The sequence below is a fragment of the Salvelinus alpinus genome, chromosome 6 (genome assembly GCF_045679555.1).
Source record: "Salvelinus alpinus chromosome 6, SLU_Salpinus.1, whole genome shotgun sequence".
Lineage (NCBI taxonomy): Eukaryota > Metazoa > Chordata > Actinopteri > Salmoniformes > Salmonidae > Salvelinus > Salvelinus alpinus.
In genome coordinates this window covers 40,057,085-40,078,211 of record NC_092091.1, presented here as the reverse complement: position 1 = coordinate 40,078,211, position 21,127 = coordinate 40,057,085, and the positions used below count along the sequence as shown (strand labels likewise).

The 21,127-nt window shown below is 42.7% G+C and overlaps 1 pseudogene; it reads right to left on the bottom strand.

Annotated features, from left to right (window-relative positions):
- Window positions 1-1,282: 1,282 nt before the first annotated feature.
- Window positions 1,283-18,606, bottom strand: LOC139579688 (adenylate cyclase type 6-like; annotated as a pseudogene).
- Between the last annotated feature and the right edge of the window lie 2,521 nt (window positions 18,607-21,127).

The following is a 21,127-nucleotide window of genomic DNA, read 5'->3' as shown; positions in this document are numbered from 1 at the left end:
AGCCACAGATGGCAGGTAAAGGATGGTGCTGTTGGTGGAGATGGTTGCTGCGGGGACTGTGCCGGGGTTCCGCATAGTGACATAGGCGGTCACGGGTGGGGGCGGGGCTCAGTTTGGTGCGGATGTTGCTATTGGCTGAACGGTTATACCGACTGGTCCGGGAACAATCCAGGTTCCGCCCCTCCAATAAATAGGTGAGCATCTGTCCTTTGCCCTTAACGCTGACCATACCGCGGCACACAAAGTCATAGTGACCCCTGATGATGCAGTGCACGTCTTCTGTCACCTGGGGGTGATGTAGGACACATGATAAACAACAACTGAATGATCACCTGTATTGTGTGTGTGTGTGTGTGTGTGTGTGTGTGTGTGTGTGTGTGTGTGTGTGTGTGTGTGTGTGTGTGTGTGTGTGTGTGTGTGTGTGTGTGTGTGTGTGTGTGTGTGTGTGTGTGTGTGTGTGTGTGTGTGTGTGTGTGGGGGTGTGCGTTCGTTCGTCTGTGTCCGTGCGCGACTGCATGACTACGTTCATGTGTGTGAGTGTTTGGGGAGGTGAACCTGTACCTGTTGAGTGCGGTCTTAGTTCCAGCATCGGTTTGTGGTTGTAAATAGAGACCTACGAAAAATATATATGATACACTCTTGGTAGATAGTGTGGTCTACAGCTTATCATGAGGTATTCTAACTCAGGTGAGCAGAATCTCGAGACTTCCTTAATATTAGAGATCACGCACCAGTTATTGTTAACAAAGAGAAACACTCCCCCTCTTCTAAGCTTCCCTAATGCAGCCGTTCTGTCCTGCCGATGTATAGAAAAAACAGCTAGATTTATATTTACCATGTTCTTGTTCAGCCACGACTCTGAGAAACATAGGACATTACAGTTCTTCAGATCACGTTGATAGGATAGTCTCGAACGGAGCTCATCCATTTTATTCTCCAGTGAATAGAACGGAGGGTAAAGGAGATTTATCCACTCTCCGACGTATTCTCGTCAGGTATCCCGCACTCCTCCTTCTTCGAGTGTCTGGGATTTGGCTTATTCCGCAAAAATCAATATGTCTTTCATCTCCGACTCATTGAGTTAGTGATAGATGTTCTGATGTCCAGAAGTTATTTTCGATCACAGGAAATTAGGGCGGAAATATTATGTACTAAAAAAGTTAAGATCAGTGCCAAAAAATACACAGAATAGCACAATTGGACAGGAGCCCGTAAAACGGGCTGCCATTCCCTCTGGATCCATTATATTATCAGAACTGTGTGGTCCTGTGTGTGTGTCAGTGTGCGTGCATGTGTGGCGTGCGTGTGTTTTCACTCACCGACTCTCAAGACAAAGTCATTGTACGACTGGTAGTTGATGACACCCAGTACATCAAACATCTCAATAGCAAAATCTGCCACTGTGCATAAGTGTGAGGAGGTGGACTTCTTAGCCTTGGAATCACAAGACAAAAAGAGAGAAATAAGTCAAAAATGAGTTATCACGTAAGTGATTTCATGCAGCTGACGCAGCCAATACCATAAGGATTTAAAAGTCATGCTGGCTCGCGAACTGTGAGCTTTGCATAAAGCTTGCATATACTGTACATTTTAAAATGCCTGTTTTGTTTGACCACCTTAGAGGGTTTAACGTAAAGCCAGAAGTTTGTTTTATAAAAGGCAGATATGCTGACACCACAGTAACGGTTAATCCTCTCGCTCTCTTCACTTTCTCTCTCTCTCTCTGCTCTCATGGAGAATTTTGAGAGTGGAAATGTGACAGCATTCAAATTAAACAGTATCTGAGGACCCTTAGACTTGGCACTCAAAAAGTGGTCTATATTGAGGTAAGACATTTTTAGACATGCACATACAGTGAGGTCCATAATTAATGGCACCCTTGACAACGATGAGCAAAAAAGACTGTATAAAATAAATAATACAAATACTGAGCTATATTGTATACAAAAAAAAATGTAAGATTATATTATTTTATACTAATACAATTGCACAGAGAAAGAGATTTTGTTTAACAAGTAATAAAAAATTCTCAAAAAGATTAAGAGCGTTAGACCAGTAACTAAAAGGTCGCTGGTTTGAATCCCTGAACCAGCAAGGTGGATTAAAAAACTGCTGTTCTGCCCTTTGAGCAAGGCAGTTTACCCCGAACAACAACTGCTCCCCAGGTGCTGATGACATGGATGTCGATTAAGTCAGTCCCCCGTCTCTCTCTGATTCAGAGAGGTTGGGTTAAATGAGGAAAACACATTTTGGTTGAATGAATTCAACTTACTTGTTATACCCCTTTCCCTAGTCAGTTGCACAACTGAATGCACGCAACCGAAATGTGTCTTTTGCATTTAATGCAAGCCCTCTGAATCAGAGAGGTGCGGGGAGGGGCTGCCTTAATCGACTTCCACGTTATCGGCACTCGGGGAGCAGTTGTTGGAGGTTAACTGCCTTACTCAAGGGCAGAACTGCACATCTTTCCACCTTGCTGTCTCAGTGATTCAAACCAGCAACTTTTCGGTGATTGGCCCAACACTCTTAATCACTAGGCTACCTTCTAGGCTATCAAGGCTGCCAATATTTATGGACCCCACTGTATGTAAACATGCACGCACACTCACATGCTTGTGCAAACACACACACGTTATGCCATACTGTATTTTAGTGTACCTTGGAGCCAGTGGTAGGTAGTAGGCCTACTGTAGCCATGTATGTGCTGCCGATGGTTGTGATCTTCTCGATGTCTCTGTAGCACTTTTTATCCATCAGCTATAGACAGACAGAATGAGAGAGAGAAAAAGAGATATACAGCACCAGTCAAAGGTTTGGACACACCTACTCATTCAAGGGTTTTTCTTTATTTATACTATTTTCTACTTTGTAGAATAATAGTGAAGACATCAAAACTATGAAATAACACATACGGAATCATGTAGTAACCAAAAAAGTGTTAAACAAATCAAAATATATTTTATATTTGAGATTCTTCAAAGTAGCCACCCTTTGCCTTGATGACAGCTTTGCACACTCTTGGCATTCTCTCAACCAGCTTCATGAGGTAGTCATCTGGAACACATTTCAATTAACCTTTCTGGGAAGGGAGTTCCGCTAGCGGAACACATGGCCTACAGCCAGTGAAATTGCAGGGCGCCAAATTCTAACAACAGAAATCTCATAATTAAAATTCCTCAAACATACAAGTATTATACACCATTTTAAAGATAAACTTCTTGTTAATCAAACCACAGTGTCCGATTTCAAAAAGGCTTTACGGCGAAAGCACACCATGCGATTATGGTAGGACAGCGCCTAGCCACAAAAAAACATAGACATTTTCCAGCCAAGGAGAGGTGTCACAAATGTCAGAAATAGCGTTAAAATTAATCACTTACCTTTGATGATCTTCATCTGGTGGCACTCCCAGGACTCAATGTTACACAATAAATGTTTGTTTTGTTCGATAAAGTTCATCTTTATGTCCAAAAACCTCATTTTTGTTCGCGCGTTTAGTTTCGTAATATGCACAAAGCGCGTGCACAACATCCAGACGAAAAGTCAAAAAAGGTCCATGAAAGTTCATAGAAACATGTCAAACGATGTCTATAATCAATCATTAGGATCTTTTTATCATAAATATTCAATATTATTTCAACCGGACAACAGCGTTGACAATAGAAAAGAAAGATAACCAACGACGCGCTCACGGCAACGCGCGATAAACAACTCATGGCTTTCAGCTGAGCCACTTACTCTGAGTGGTCTTATTCTCTCCCCTTTCACAATAGAAGCCTGAAACAACTTCTAAAGACTGTTGACATCTACTGGAAGCCTTAGGAAGTGCAATCTGACCCCAGAGACACTGGATATTGGATAGGCATTCACTTGAAAACTACAAGCCTCAGAATTACCACTTCCTGGTTGGATTTTTCTCAGGTTTTCACCTGCCATATGAGTTCTGTTATACTCACAGACATTATTTTGGAAACTTTAGAGAGTTTCTATCCAAATCTACTAATAATATGCTTATTCTATCTTTTATGGCTTTGTAGCAGGCCGTTTACTCTGGGCATGCTTTTCATCAGGACGTGAAAATACTGCCCCCTACCCTAAAGAAGTTACTGGCCAATTTTCTGTGTGCTATGAAAGTGACAGACAGTTTACTCTGGGCACGGTTTTCATCCAAACGTCCCAATGCTGCCCCCTATCCCAAACAGGTTTTTAACAGGTGTGCCTTGTTAAAAGTACATTTGTTTAATTTCTTTCCTTCTTGATGCGTTTGAGCCAATCAGTTGTGTTGTGACAAGGCATACAGAAGATAGACCTATTTGGTAAAATACCAAGTCCATATTATGGCAAGAACAGCTCAAATAAGCAAAGAGAAACGACAGTCCATCATTACTTTAAGACATGAAGGTCAGTCAATATGGAAAATGTAAAGAACTTTGAATGTTTCTTCAAATGAAGTTGCAAAAACCATCAAGAGCTATGATGAAACTAGCTCTCAAGAGGATCTCCACAGGAATGGAAAACTATAGTTACCTCTGCTGTAGAGGATAAATTCATTAGAGTAACCAGCCTCAGAAATTGCATCCCAAATAAATGCTTCAGAGAGTTCAAGTAACAGACATCTCAACATCAACTGTTCAGATGAGGCTGCATGAATCAGGCCTTCATGGTCGAATTACTGCATTGAGATTTCTGGTTCCAACCACCGTGTCTCTTTGAGACGCAGAATAGGTGAACGGATGATCTCCGTATGTGGATTCCCACCGTGAAGTATTGTGGAGGAGGTGTGATGGTGTGGGGGTGTTTTGCCGGTGACACTGTCTGTGATTTATTTAGAATTCAAGGCACACTTAACCAGCATGGCTACCACAGCATTTTGCAGCGATACACCATCCCATCTGGTTTGCGCTTAGTGTGACTATCATTTGTTTTTCAACAGGACAATGACCAAACACACCTCCAGGCTGTGTAAGGGCTATTTGACCAAGAAGAAGAGTGATGGAGTGCTGCATCAGATGACCGGGCCTCCACAATCACCTGACCTTAACCGAATTGAGATGGTTTGGGATGAGTTGGACCGCAGAGTGAAGGAAAAGCAGCCAACAAGTGCTCATCATATGTAGGAACTCCTTCAAGACTGTTGGAAAAGCATTCCATGTGAAGCTGGTTGAGATAATGCCAAGAGTGTTTAAAGCTGTCTTCAAGGCAAAGGGTGGCTACGTTGAAGAAAATATATTTTGATTTGTTTAACACTTTTTTAATTATTACATGATTCCATATATGTTGTTTCATAATTTTGATGGCTTCACTATTACTATTATGTAGCAAACAGTAAAAATAAAGAAAAACCCTTGAATGAGTTGGACTGCAAAGTGAAGGAAAAACAGCCAACAAGTACTCAGCGTATGTGGGAACTCCTTCAAGATTGTTGGAAAAGCAATCCAGGTGAAGCTAGGTTGAGATTAACTTCAGGATCACACCACCACTCTGATCTCTGACCAGCTAACACTGTCAGTACACATGGAACAGTAGAAAGTGAACTTAGAGGAGGTGTTGGGCCACTGGTTGCATCCCATTTGGCACCATATTCCCAATATAATATATTACTTTTGACCAGCACCCATAGGACTTTGGTCAAAAGTAGTGAACTATAAAGGAAATAGGATGCCATAGACTTGGTCAAATGTAGTGGACTATATAGGGAAAAGGCTGCAATTTGGACAGTGGTCAACAGTAGTGCACTAGAAAATAGGGTGCCATTTGGGACACACCCTGTCTCACCTCATCGAAGTCTGCAATGATCTCGTTGAGAAGCCTGAGAGACTCCACTCCCATGTTGTTGCCGTCCAGCTCGATGTAGAAGTCGTTGAAGTTAGCAATGGAAGCAAACAGCACTCCTACCTGACAATACGACTGATAGTACAGGTCCTGAAACAAATTCAGACTGGGAACCTAAGATGAAAGGAATATTACACAAGTATTAACAGGTATTAACAAGTCCTGGGACAGTTGTGCCCTCAAAGCTCATCACTAAGTTAAGGACCCTGGGACTAAACACCTCCCTCTGCAACTGGATTCTGGACTTCCTGACAGGCCGCCCCCAGGTGGGAAGGGTACGTAAAACATCTGCCACGCTGATCCTCAACACAGGGCCCCTCAGGATTGTGTGCTCGGTCCCCTCCTGTACTCCCTGTTCACCCATGACTGCATGGCCAAGCACGACTCCAACACGATCATTAAATTTGCCGTACGACCCAGTACATCACTGGGGCCAAGCTTCCTGCCATCCAGGACCTCTATACCAGGCGGTTTCAGAGGAAGGCCCAAAGAATTGCCAAGGTCTACAGCCACCCTAGTCATAGACTCTTCTCTCTGCTACCACATGGCAATCGGTACCGGAGCGCAATGTCTAGGTCCAAATGGCTTCTTAACAGCTTCTACCCCCAAGCCATAAGACTCCTGAACAGCTAATCAAATGACTACCCAGACTATTTGCATTGTCCCCACCCCCCATTTTTACGCTGCTGCTACTCTCTGTTTATTATCCATGCATACTCACTTTACCTCTACCTACAGTGCATGTACATATTACCTCAATTACCTCGACTAACCGGTGCCTCCGCACATTGACTCTGTACCGGTACCCCCTGTATATACCCTCGCTACTGTTATTTTATTGTTGCGCCTTAATTATTTGTTATGTTTAAAAAATGTATTTATTACTTCAGTTTATTTTAGTAAATACTTTAATACTTTTTTTCTTAAATCTGCATTGTTGGTTCAGGACTTGTAAGTAAGCATTTCACTGTAAGGTCTACACATGTTGTATTTGGCACATGTGACAGATACAATTTGATTTGATTTGTTACAAAGGGTTGAGGAGGAAGTTCTGGATTTTATAACTTCATGTTAGATGGTTCATCCCCCTGAAAGAACAGTTATTACAGATTTAACGGTACCTGTCCTAGATCAGTGGAGAGATGGTTCAGTTATTACATAGGGTTAACAGTACTGGTCCTAGAACAGAGGCAGAGAGGTAGACAGGGAACTAGGAGTTAAATAGGGCTAATACACATGTCCTGGGACAGTTACAGAGGGTTAACAGTAACTGTTCTAGAATAGAGGTAGACAATGAACTAGTAGTTAGATAGGGCTAATACACAGGTCTAGGAACAGTTGATACAGGGTACAGTTTCCTTGAGCAGAGAGAGTATGTAAGTTAGATACGGCTAATTAACTGGTCCTGGGACAGTTGTTTAAGGCTACCAGTACATATTCTAGGACATTGGACTGATGTGGCTTTCTTGTGCATGTACCTTATATTTGCAACAATGTATCATCTACAGCACCCTGCCATATTAGTACAGCGCATTGATGGACATGGGATTCTACAACATTCCAGGGTCTTAGAGTCACCACTGTTTCCGGAAAGACACTTCCTGGTTCCACTGTTTACAAAACAATCCTGTTCTTGTAACAGGAATACACATTTCCTGGTTGGGAAGTCTCCAGGATGTTTGATTTCATAATTTCCTGTTCCTGAGAAGAGGGGGGGGGGGGGCAGACATCAGTAAGACGGATATTGATCAATCAATGGACACAGCAACAGAGAACAACCAAACATCAACCACAAGCGCAACCACTGTACAACCTTGGAGGTCAAAGAAGCAATTCTTAACACCCTGTTCAAAACATGACCACGTCATGATGCGGTCAGATCACAATACAACCCAAACAGAACCTCAAAACAACCCAACCACACCAGCTACTCTAGTGCACCGCTACCCAAACATGAGATGACCCAGTTCTGCTGGTGGACCCAGTGGGGAACAGGGGAGAGGGGGGACGGGGTGAGACTCACCATGTTGTGGGGGTTGGACATGAGGAAGTGCTCTTGTTGTCCAGCTTGACTTTCTCCATGTCGCCTTTCTCCTCCTCTGCCTGCACAAAATACACAGAGTGAAAACTAAGATAGCCCCACATCTCTATCGTTCTGATGCAATGTATTAGTTTGCATACCAAATGGCACCCTATTTCCTAAAAAGTGCACTACTTTTGACCAGAACCCCTAACTGACCAGGACCCCCTATAGGGTTCTAGGGGGGAAAGTAGTGCAGTACATAGGGAATAGGGTGCCATTTGGAACTGTGAGCTTCCTTCATCAGGGTTTCTGCTAAGAATAAACCAATAAATAACCAACACACCCGGATACAGACAGAATAACAGAATGATAGTCCTTTAAGTTTGTACAGATTTCCATAAATGGGGCTTCGTTTTCACTTGGAGCTCTGAGAGGACTTTTCAATTATTCTATTTCAGCTGTAATAGCTTTTCCTCATCACTAGAGGGGGGTAATGACACACACAATAAGTTAGAGGAAAAACAAAAAGAAATCTAGGACCTTAAAGAAAGACGGTGTGGTATATTATGAAAAATAAAGTGAACTGGATGGAATGAAAAAATGCACCAAATAATGTTTTTGTCTTCAACATAGAAATTATACTAAAAATATTTTACTTAAACTTGTTACAAATCACAGAGTCACCTACAATTCACCAAACCATTTTTTGAAAGAGGTAGCAAAGTACATTAAGCATATGTTTTTGTTTCAGTCTCCTCCATCTCCACTAACCGAAGTTAATTGTATGGATTTTTTTTCTGTTATTAATGTAAAATGAACAACTGTACAGAAAGATTCATGTGAAGGCCAAGTTACAGAGGAGGAACTTCTTGATGCAATTAAAGCCCTTAAGTTGAGGTATAGCAAACCTTTTTTGATGTACTTAGAGGACCTTTATTAGCATGTTTTAACCAGTCCTATAAATCCTCTTAAGGATCTGCCCCTTTTTTCAATTTTCACCTAAAATGACATACCCAAATCTAACTGCCCGTAGCTCAGGACCTGAAGCAAGGATATGCATATTATTGATACCATTTGAAAGGAAACAATTTGAAGTTTGTGGAAATGTTAAATTAATGTGGGAGAATATAACAGTTTTTTTGGGGGGGGGGGGGGGGGTTGTACCATCATCTTTGAAATGCAAGAGAAAGGCCAAAATGTATTATGCCAGCCCAGGTGCACTTTAGATTTTGGCCACTAGATGGCAGCAGTGTATGTGCAACGTTTTAGACTGATCCAATGAACCATTGTATTTCTGTTCAAAATGTTGTATCAAGACTGCCCAAATGTGCCTAATTGGTTTATTAATACACTTTCAAGTTCATAACTGTGCACTCTCCTCAAACAATAGCATGGTATTCGTTCACTGTAATAGCTACTGTAAATTGGACAGTCCAGTTAGATTAACAAGAATTTAAGCTTTCTGCCAATATCAGATATGTCTATGTCCTGGGAAATGTTCTTGTTACTTACAACCTCATGCTAATGACAGCCTACGTTAGCTCAACCGTTCCATAGGAGACCCACCGATCCTGTAGAGGTCCTATAAAAAGGCTAGATTATCAGATACTCAACAAGAAGGTCTGATTTCATTACTACTGAAACAGGACGGACCCAAGTGGTAAATATAAAGATCCAGTCCATTTAAAACATTTGAGGCCCCTTACACTTCAGTGTTGTGATACAAAAAGTATGGCAAAATGCAAAGTTCATAGAATTAAAAAAGGTATTGTTGGATATTATTCATCCTAATCAGCCATGTTTTTTACGTGGACGATACATTGGAGATAATATAAGACAAGTACTGGAAACAATAGAACACTATGAAAAATCTGGGAAACCAGGCCTGGTATTCATAGCTGACTTTGAAAAGGCTTTTGTTAAAGTATGACAAACTTAGGTGTAAAATATTTCTTCTCAGAAAGTATTACAGTTTTTCCTAATTGTTTACACACTGTCAATTAGCCTACCAGAAGCTTCTAAAGCCATGACATCATTTTCTGAAAAGAAAAAGAAAAAGGAAGTAAAAAAGAAGGAAGATGTAAGTGGCCAGCAACTAGGAACAATAACTCCCACGGCTCCTCTGGAGGTCTCTCATAAGCCTAAATTGTACCCAACCCTGATAGACCAGGCGTGGAGAGAGAATCCCGATGATGAAACAGTGGTGGTGAGAAGACGGCAGCCAGCGCTTCCCGTCCCACCCCCACCACCCCCATATGGGGAACCTCCTGGAGCCGAGGGAAGGGTAGAGCAGCAGGAGGAAAGGATAGGGCTAGCTGCCCTAGGGAAAGTCATGACAGTTTTAACCGAACTAGGACGTAGGATGAACAAGCGACAGGATGCAGGGGAAAGAGGTAGAGACAGGGCTTTACCACTCAGAAGGCTGAGGTCACATAACCAGAGCCCAGGGAGGAGAGGAGTAGCAGAGTGGCTGGATGACGAAGATGAAAGGGAGGCTAGTCAGTATCCTCTAATTGCCTTGCCTAACCCACGGGCTGGGGACGCAGTACAGGAACCCATTTTAGAAGTGTATAGGGCATGGACACATAGGGATGTAGAAAGAAGAAGCTGAAAGGGGCAGAATACTTGATGGCCACTCTGGGGGAGATAGCCAGTAAGGGCACAGACAGAAAAGGGAACGTAGGCGAATGAGAGACAACGAGAGAGAGAGAGAGAGAGAGTAAGGAGAATACATTGGCAGAGCCATGTATCAATAGGGGGGATAGGTTAGGACACTTTGTGACCTATTGGATAATAAACAAAACATTTTTTTTAATGATAGATAAATATAGCAAATGGGTAGAAGCATTCCCAACGTACTTGGCGGACACGATTTTGGTAACTAAAAAATGTAGGTCAAGATATTATCCCTAGAGTTGGGTTACTAGGATCTATTTCTTTAAATAATGGATGACAGTTTAGCTAATCAGGTAGAACAAATAGAAGGCCAGAGTTAGGGACCAGAACAGGTAGACATAGAAGTTGAAGATATACTAGCAGAACACATGAGAAGACTGTTTGTTAACCAAACCCGTATGTCCAAGATTTTGTGTCCAACAGGTGAATTACAAGGAGAAGGTGATTCACTCAATCCAACCAGGAGACGGGGGGTGAATCCAGTCCCAGAGGAGAATAGACTGGAAGCAGCCCAGTTGGGAAGGCCCATACCAGGTTCTGTTAAAACCACCGCCTTTGCCATTAGAATAGCTGAGAGAGTCACTTGGGTCCACGTTACCCACTGCAAGAAGGTATGTACCCATATAAATACTGCTGATCACACACAGAGTTAGGAGAAGAACCGAGTACCAACAGGGTCCGGGGGTTACCTCCTTAAACGAAGCTTTCCTATCCCGACCGTTCATCACTGTGGGTGATCCTAGAAGTGTGAGTATGGGGTGGTACCTAGCAGACCGACTAAGGGCAGGAGAGGGTTGGTGGTTTTTGGGAAGAGTGGGGGCTCTGAGCTGCATCATAGTCTTGGTAACCTTTCTGATACATCCAGATCCACCACTACGCCGGTACTAATTATATGATGCCATTGTCATTGATAAAAAGTCAAAGATAAACTATATAATACACTGATGAGTCTTACAAAATAAGGAGTCAAAGAAGATCAAGAGGTAGGATTTAAGGTAAACATTAAACAATTCCCTAGGAAAGCAAATAACTTTACAGGGATTGGATTGGCCAGATTGAAGTACTCGGCCAACCCACCTCGGTTCACTTTAACTCCTGATGAGTACCAGGGTTACAGACACAAGAATGGCACCGAGAACTTAGATGATTTTAATGGCTGAAAGGTAATCGTTTATGTGACTAACTTAGGTTTGGAAGTACAGGAGAAAATTCTAAACCTAACAGCACCCATAACTGATGTAGGGTGGGCTCGTACCAGCAAAGGACGCAAACGACAGAAACTACCAGAAAGGGTGGTTAGGCACTTGCGCCCCGGGGTTATTGGTCCTACCAGTTCGAGTTAGTCATCAGAGGCCAGTTATAGGAGGCTAAAGTAGGCACAGGAGGAGTTTTGACCAGGAGGGGAGTAGCTTTGTCTAGATGGATGCTATTGGCATCCTCAGGGAAGATACAGATTATTACAAAGCTATGAATCAAATAGGTGAAGACTTTACCACTACGTTCTTTTGGTGGTTGACAATAAATAAAAATGTGGATTCGTGAATGATACTGGGGATGCAGTAAAGGCGTTCTCTGACCAATTATCCGCCACCTCCCTCATGACCTGGTAAAATAGACTGACTCCATTGAAGAGGGCAATGACTATGGTAGAGTGGGGTCTACGTCCCGCACCCGAGCCGCCGCCATGAATGAGGCCCACCCGGACCCTCCCCTTTAGATTAGGTTTTGCGGCCGGAGTCCGCACCTTTGTGGGGGGGTACTGTCACGCACTGACCTGAGTATTCTTTGTTTTCTTTTATATTTTGGTTAGGTCAGGGTGTGACGAGGGTGGTTTCTGTGTTTTTTGTCTCGTCTTGGGTGTTTGTACTGTCTAGGGTTTTTTTGTAGATTTATGGGGTTGTGTTCATTCTAGGTGTTTATGTAAGTCTATGGTTGCCTAGATTGGTTCTCAATTAGAGGCAGGTGTTTTTCGTTGTCTCTGATTGGGAACCATATTTAGGCAGCCGTGTTCTTTGGGTATTTTGTGGGTGATTGTTTCCTGTGTCAGTGTTTGTGCCACACGGGACTGTTTCGGTTTGTTCACGTTTATTGTTTTTGTATTTGTGTTCATGTTCAGTTTTCCCTATTAAAACATGGACACCTACCACGCTGCGTATTGGTCCGATCCTTGCTACACCTCTTCAGAGGAAGAAGAGGACGACAGCCGTTACACTCTCGATATGTTAATTTGCAGAAAAGGGCAGGGTATGTAGAATGATTGGGGTTCCTTGCTGTACGTTTAGTTTTTAATAACACAGCTCCAGATGGATCAGTGACCAAGGCCCTGGCTGGTTTAACCACATTAGCTCACAAATTAGCAGAGAACTCTGGGGTGGATAATTCTCTAACAAATTGGGTTGACAGAGTGTTTGGGAAATGGAAAAATGTCATAATCACTGTGTTGTGGGCAACTTTCACCTTTATGAGTGTGTTGGTTCTGTGTGGATGTTGTTTGATTCCGTGTATGAGAGGTTTGATCACCAGGACTCTGGAGAGGTCAATGACGCAACAGATGGTGAGGTACGGACCGATTCCGAGCTCCGGCCAGTGGGATGACGAATACAGGCCTCCAGGCCTAGGAGATAGCTCCGTTTCTTTTAACTACGGGACTATTTTTAATGTTTAAGACTGTTTTTATGAAGATTGTAATAAAAATCCTAACAGGAAGCGTTATGATTGGATATAGGCCTATAACAGTCATTGATGAATATCGAATGTACATACATGTATTGGTTTGGATTATCCTTGTATACAATTGATGTATCAGGGTGTATTATTTAGTCATTAATGGTGGATTGTTGATGGAATTTATATGTTTAAATTAATGATTAGAATATTCCACCCTGAAACTATATAATTGTTTGTAATTGATTAGAATCATCAATGAAATACATTAGAATCATCAAATTATTATTAATGATGTGTGTAGTCTTAGTCAGTAAAATTATAATAAATGATGTGCGTAGTTTTAGTCAGAATTAGGGTAAAACAATATATCTGTACAATATGTCTCTATAGTATCTTAAACACAGACTGTCTGAGCAAGATTCGGTGCCGACCTTGGCTAGGGGCCGCTGAGAGATTTGGGAAAGGACAGGGAGTGCTTCTCACGGTCCCTAATCTTTGTCGGCTGGGTATTGATACAGTATGTGCGTAGGATACCTACTGTTCGTGTGTATGTACAGTGGGGAGAACAAGTATTTGATACACTGCCGATTTTGCAGGTTTTCCTACTTACAAAGCATGTAGAGGTCTGTAATTTTTATCATATGTACACTTCAACTGTGAGAGACGGAATCTAAAACAAAAATCCAGAAAATCACATTGTATGATTTTTAAATAATTAATTTGCATTTTATTGCATGACATAAGTATTTGATCACCTACCAACCAGTAAGAATTCCGGCTCTCACAGACCTGTTAGTTTTTCTTTAAGAAGCCCTCCTGTTCTCCACTCATTACCTGTATTAACTGCACCTGTTTGAACTCGTTACCTGTATAAAAGACACCTGTCCACACACTCAATCAAACAGATTCCAACCTCTCCACAATGGCCAAGACCAGAGAGCTGTGTAAGGACATCAGGGATAAAATTGTAGACCTGCACAAGGCTGGGATGGGCTACAGGACAATAGGCAAGCAGCTTGGTGAGAAGGAAACAACTGTTGGCGCAATTATTAGAAAATGGAAGAAGTTCAAGATGACGGTCAATCACCCTCGGTCTGGAGCTCCATGCAAGATTTCACCTCGTGGGGCATCAATGATCATGAGGAAGGTGAGGGATCAGCCCAGAACTACACGGCAGGACCTGGTCAATGACCTGAAGAGAGCTGGGACCACAGTCTCAAAGAAAACCATTAGTAACAGACTACGCCGTCATGGATTAAAATCCTGCAGCGCACGCAAGGTCCCCCTGCTTAAGCCAGTGCATGTCCAGGCCTGTCTGAAGTTTGCCAATGACCATCTGGATGATCCAGGGGAGGAATGGGAGAAGGTCATGTGGTCTGATGAGACAAAAATAGAGCTTTTTGGTCTAACTCCACTCGCCGTGTTTGGAGGAAGAAGAAGTATGAGTACAACCCCAAGAACACCATCCCAACCGTGAAGCATGGAGGTGGAAACATCATTCTTTGGGGATGCTTTTCTGCAAAGGGGACAGGACGACTGCACCGTATTGAGGGGAGGATGGATGGGGCCATGTATCGCGAGATCTTGGCCAACAACCTCCTTCCCTCAGTAAGAGCATTGAAGATGGGTCGTGGCTGGGTCTTCCAGCATGACAACGACACGAAACACACAGCCATGGCAACTAAGGAGTGGCTCCGTAAGAAGCATCTCAAGGTCCTGGAGTGGCCTAGCCAGTCTCCAGACCTGAACCCAATAGAAAATCTTTGGAGGGAGCTGAAAGTCCGTATTGCCCAGCGACAGCCCCGAAACCTGAAGGATCTGGAGAAGATCTGTAGGGAGGAGTGGGCCAAAATCCCTGCTGCAGTGTGTGCAAACCTAGTCAAGAACTACAGGAAACGTATGATCTCTGTAATTGCAAACAAAGGTTTCTGTACCAAATATTAAGTTCTGCTTTTCTGATGTATCAAATACTTATGTCATGCAATAAAATGCAAATTAATTACTTAAAAATCATACAATGTGATTTTCTGGATTTTTGTTTTAGATTCCGTCTCTCATAGTTGAAGTGTACCTATGATAAAAATTACAGACCTCTACATGCTTTGTAAGTAGGAAAACCTGCAAAATCGGCAGTGTATCAAATACTTGTTCTCCCCACTGTATGTGCGTATGATATCTACTGTTTGTGTGCAAAAGTATGTGTGTAAGGAGCCGGTATAAAATGAATGGTTTTGTACAACGAACAAGCGCGCCCGTGAATAAACATTTTGACTATCATAGCTGGGCCTCCGTCTGTTTCATTCAACCAGTATCTTACAGATTCTGGGTTGCAGACTGAGTAGTTTAATTGAATTGGGTTATGAACATTGAGAACATAATTCTCGTAACAACTTGTGATAAAACTTAATCCACAGCTATGTTTAACATTGAGAGCGGACTCCTGTGGTTGGCGGTTGCAGTAAAAAAAATATATACTTCTAATTTTTTTGCCTCTGGGCCCCCTACGGGCTTGGGCCCAGGGGCTTCAGCACCTGTAAGCCCCTGCATTAAGCCAGACCTGCCAATACCCAATACTAAATATTTGCATTTTGTATGAAGACTTGCTTTGGTTTGTTCTTTCTTTCTTTTCTGTTTTCTGTTTCTGATATTCTTTATTTATTTCTTTACTATATGTAATTAGTTTTTTTTCTTTCATTCATCCTTTCTTAAATGTATTTTATCCTTCCTTTTTTATCCTTTCTTTCCTAGCACACGGTGACTGCTCGTGAAAACCACATTGCCACATTTATCCAAAAGTCAACATGCGTATTCAAAACCACTTCAAATAAACCATTTCAAATAAAGCTCACACAAATTAATAAATAAAGCCCACTTTTTATTAATAAATAAAGCCCACTGAAATGGCTCTTTATGTTCATTCTGCTACTTGTGTTGTTTTGTATTGTATTGTATTGTAATGTGTTGTTGTTAGATGACTTGTACTGAAAAGCTTTGAGAGACGCATTCATTCAACTATTCGTTTCAGCACCACATAGAGTGGACAGCATCTGTCTGCTGTCTGTGCTTCAATGGTCGGGCGTTTGTAGGGAAAAGTGGGTTAAGTTCGGGGTTTACATTCAGCATCACTCCATCAAGGGAAATGTTGTATTCTTTCTAACAAAGATATCAACATATATTTCAAGAGGTTGTGTATCACTGGAAATAATCAGAATGCATGTAAACATTATAGTTTTTAAAACATAGCTTGTCAAAAAAAGTGGTCTCTTGGCCTGGGGTAAGTTGAGCCACCGGACAGGGTAAGTTAAGCCGCCTACACATTTCTGTACTGAACTAAATATTACAACTACCTTTTTAAAACCATCTCTATCTTTGTTTCCAAAACACAATTCAACACAATCACAATCGTATTGTAATCGTTTTTTAACCACCCCAACATCAACATAGGTGAAAATGGTGTTTCTATGTTTTCTAGTGAAACAGATAGAGGAAGATAAGTGTTTACAATTACATCATCAACCAATTAGTAGGCAATTAGTTGGCAATTAGTAGGCATTGCCTACTCATAATTGGTTAAAATCACATCATTCCCACCGATGATGTCATTGGAAAAAATGTATCTTCCTCTATCTTTTCTACTACAAAACATATAAACGAGGTACTTTCACATATGTTGATGTTGGGGTGGTGATGGAGATGATGAATATGAAGTTTAAACATTTTTAACACCTAATAAACACTGTTGTTACCTCATATCCCAGTGATCATGCCTAGCATCAATTTGCTGAACTGGCCATTGGCTCAACTTACCCCAGGGCAAACATTTCTTGCTAGGTTTAGGACCTCATATTGAAGGTTATAGAAAACCAAACTGAAGTATAGAACAATCTTAAAATTATCCACTTTCGTTTAGATACAAACATCATGAAACCTCTATCACAATAAATTCATATGACTTGGCGAAAATCTTTTTTTTTTTACCTAACTTGCTTTTTCCGTGTTGTTTCTTCCTTCACAGACTCCATGAAATGATGACCTCTTCCTAAATATTTGTCAAATTATTCATTTTCTATATGGTTCTCTAGAAACAAAGGCCATATGCTCAATTTACCCCAATCTCCCCTATAACTGGAACGTCAAAGTCCACAGGGGTAAGTTTGATACACCCCAACAACCACCACTTACAACACACATTTACATTTACATTTAAGTCATTTAGCAGACGCTCTTATCCAGAGCGACTTACAAATTGGTGCATTCACCTTATGATATCCAGTGGAACAACCACTTTACAATAGTGCATCTAACTCTTTTAAGGGGGGGGGTTAGAAGGATTACTTTATCCTATCCTAGGTATTCCTTAAAGAGGTGGGGTTTCAGGTGTCTCCGGAAGGTGGTGATTGACTCCGCTGACCTGGCGTCGTGAGGGAGTTTGTTCCACCATTGGGGTGCCAGAGCAGCGAACAGTTTTGACTGGGCTGAGCGGGAACTGTACTTCCTCAGAGGTAGGGAGGCGAGCAGGCCAGAGGTGGATGAACGCAGTGCCCTTGTTTGTTACACACCAATCAGTCACAACAGTGCAGCACTATAAATAAACACTGGTACTCAACAGAACATGGAGTGAAATGCGCTTTTTAACTATTCACACTGAAACAAAGTCTACAAGTTATAACAATGAAACCAGTGGACTTAATTATGATGAGCGGGCTGGTTAGTTGGGGCTCGTTCAAAATAACAGACAATCTAACCGGAGGTTCTAAACGAGAGTCTGACCGGGAGTACCGAAGGTGCATGTCTTAACGGTCTCCAGAGCTTGTGTTATCTGGCCGTGAATGGTGTCACGGTGACGATGAAGTGGGAAACGGCCACCATCATACCAAACAGCACCGCGATCGGCGTCCGCACCGGGTTCAGCACGTACGCCACAAGAGTGACGAGCATGAGCTGCCACACACCCTGCTCCGGGGTGACAGGAGCATCCAGCCGGCGGCTCCAAGCGCGAGGGGGAACGGGCAGCAGAGGATCGCGAAGGTGAAGCTGAAGAGCAGCATGAGCTTGGCGATCTGCTGCAGCTGCGTCACTTGCAGGTACTTGACGTTGGTGACGATGAAAAGCGAGACGAACACCACGCAGTGCACCGGGTGAGAACCCTTGGACACTGTGAGCTGGGGACCGGACAACAGCTCCATCAGCGCGAGCGACGAGGCGGCCACGATGGGCACCGCGAGGGCTTTGAGAGTGGCTGTCTGCTCTAGCTTCACGTTGTAGTTTTGGAAGAGTGCCTCGAGCTCGTTGCTGTCGAAATCGGCCTCACGCGCGATGGTTGTACTGGCGGTGACCGAACAGTGACCCTCCTTCCGCCGGGTCTGGACTATTTCAAAAGGAATTTCCCCCATGTTTGGGCCATTCATAAAGCGGATTTTGCGAGCGCCCCAGACTTCTCGGTGGGTCCCTCTCCTTTTATGAATTAACTGGGAGCCGCTCTCACAACCCATGCGTCCTAGATTTCAGCGGCTCGACATGGAGAGGTGGAAGTTGTCAGTAGCGTGACAGCGGAGCTCGCGGCTTTATTATCTCCACTCGCTGCTTTCCACATTGACTCTTTTGTGTCAGAAAAGTAGCCTGAACCATATGTGCCTTATGGGAGCGCCTCTCTCTCTCTCACTCCCCATCACTCTATCTCTCTCCTCATTCTCTCTCTCTTTGTCTCTCTGGAGGCGGACCACCTGCGGTGCCTTCTCTGCTCGGCAGACAGAGGTACGTTGAGGTACCGGAGAGGAGGAGGGGATCTTACGTTTCTGTTTTTTGGGACTCTACTGGATCACGCTGCGTGGCACGTCTCCCCAATACAAAAAGTGATCATTCTGTCAAGTCAAAACCATAGGCTGCTTTCATTTGACAAACATGTTCTACTTTTCCAAAACAAAATAGTTGCTTTTCCTCTACATCCCCTTACACAAGCACAGACAAACGCACACAAGCGCACGCACACGTACACAAGGAGAGAGAGAGATAGATAAATTGAGAAACCAAAACAAGCAGGTGAAAAATTGCTCACGCCACCAGTGAGTCCCGCATGTGAACTTTTATAAAGCGCAACAACATCTGTCTTAGGTTTCTACCATTTCCTTTTGTTTCACCCCCCCCCCCCCCCCCACCCCCCTTAAGCTCATCATAACACAAACCGTCACCATTATGTAACAGTCTTTCGGCAGGTGTTAAGGATTACCGGGTTTATCCATCTATTCTCGCGCATCTGGGGGCTGAATTGAATATCGCCACGCGTTAAGTGAATTTTGACGTGCGCTTTAATGAGGTGAAGATCCCTAGTCAGGAGATGGCTCTGATATTAATCAGCTGCCTGGCCTTCAGTGTTAATTATACTAGGAGAGGGATAATACATCTCTCTCGCTCCCTCCCTCCCCATCTCAGTGTGTGTCTTTCTCTTCCCCTGTGGTGTGTGTGTGTGTGTGTGTGTGTGTGTGTGTGTGTGTGTGTGTGTGTGTGTGTGTGTGTGTGTGAAACTAAGGCCTCTTTCTCAGTTTAGCTCTGGATACACATCAATGCATATAAAAAACATCAATAGACACTATACACATCAATAATACACATCAATATACTCATCAATACACTCAGAGCAAAACACAATTATAAAAAACAAACAGATTCTTCTATAAAAAGGTCCCCAGTCAGAATTTTAAATTGCCCTAGAGGCAATTAATCCAATTTTAGAGAGCCTTGGAGATGAATTTTTTTAAATCAGATTTAACTAACTCAGTGGAGATTGAAGGGATCTCCAGAGTTAGCCTTCCCTGAGACCGGGTCTGGTATCTCGTACGTCTGTAAGTTACAGCGGAAGTTTCTTCTACAACGCTGTGTACTACTCCCTTCACAGAACAGCGCAAACTGGCCCTAACCAGAATAGAAAGAGGAGTGGGAGGCCCCCGTGCACAACTGAGCAAGAGGACAAGTACATTAGAGTGTCTAGTTTGAGAAACAGATGCCTCACAAGTCCTCAACTGGCAGCTTCATTAAATAGTACCCCCAAAACACGAATCTCAACGTCAACAGTGAAGAGGCGACTCCGGGATGCTGGCCTTCTAGGCAGAGTTCCTCTGTCCAGTGTCTATGTTCTTTTGCCCATCTTAATCTTTTATTTTTATTGGCCAGTCTGAGATATAGCTTTTTCTTTGCAACTCTGCCTAGAAGGCCAGCATCCCGGAGTGGAACAGCCTTCATTTCTCAGAACAAGAATAGACTGATGAGTTTCAGAAGAAAGTCCTTTGTTTCTGGCCATTTTGAGCCTGTAATCGAAACCACAAATGCTGATGCTCCAGATACTCAACTGGTCTAAAGAAGGCCAGTTTTAATGCTACTTTAATCAGCACAACAGTTTTCAGCTGTGCTAACATAATTGCAAAAGGGTTTTCTAATGATCAATTAGCCTTTTAAAATTATCAACTTGGATTAGCTAACACAACGTGCCATTGGAACACAGGAATGATGGTTGCTGAAAATGGGCCTCTGTACGCCTATGTGGATATTCCATTAAAAAAATCAGCCGTTTCCAGCTACAATAGTCATTTACAACATTAACAATGTCTACACTGTATTTCTGATCAATTTGATGTTATTTTAATGGACAAAAAATGCGGTTTTCTTTCAAAAACAAGGACATTTCTAAGTGACCCCAAACTTTTGAACGGTAGTGTATCTGTGAGTGACATGCAGATGCTCTGAGCTCTCTCTTCACTGTGCATCATTTGTTACTGAGATGCCAAGGAATAGCAGAGGCATTTCTGTATCCAGGGAAACATTCATTCTAAGGCTATATCCTAAATGGCACCCTATTCCCATACACTATGAAAATTAAGTGCTTTGTAACACCAACACTATAGTGGCAAATGAGCTGCCACCAACTTGAAGGAAACA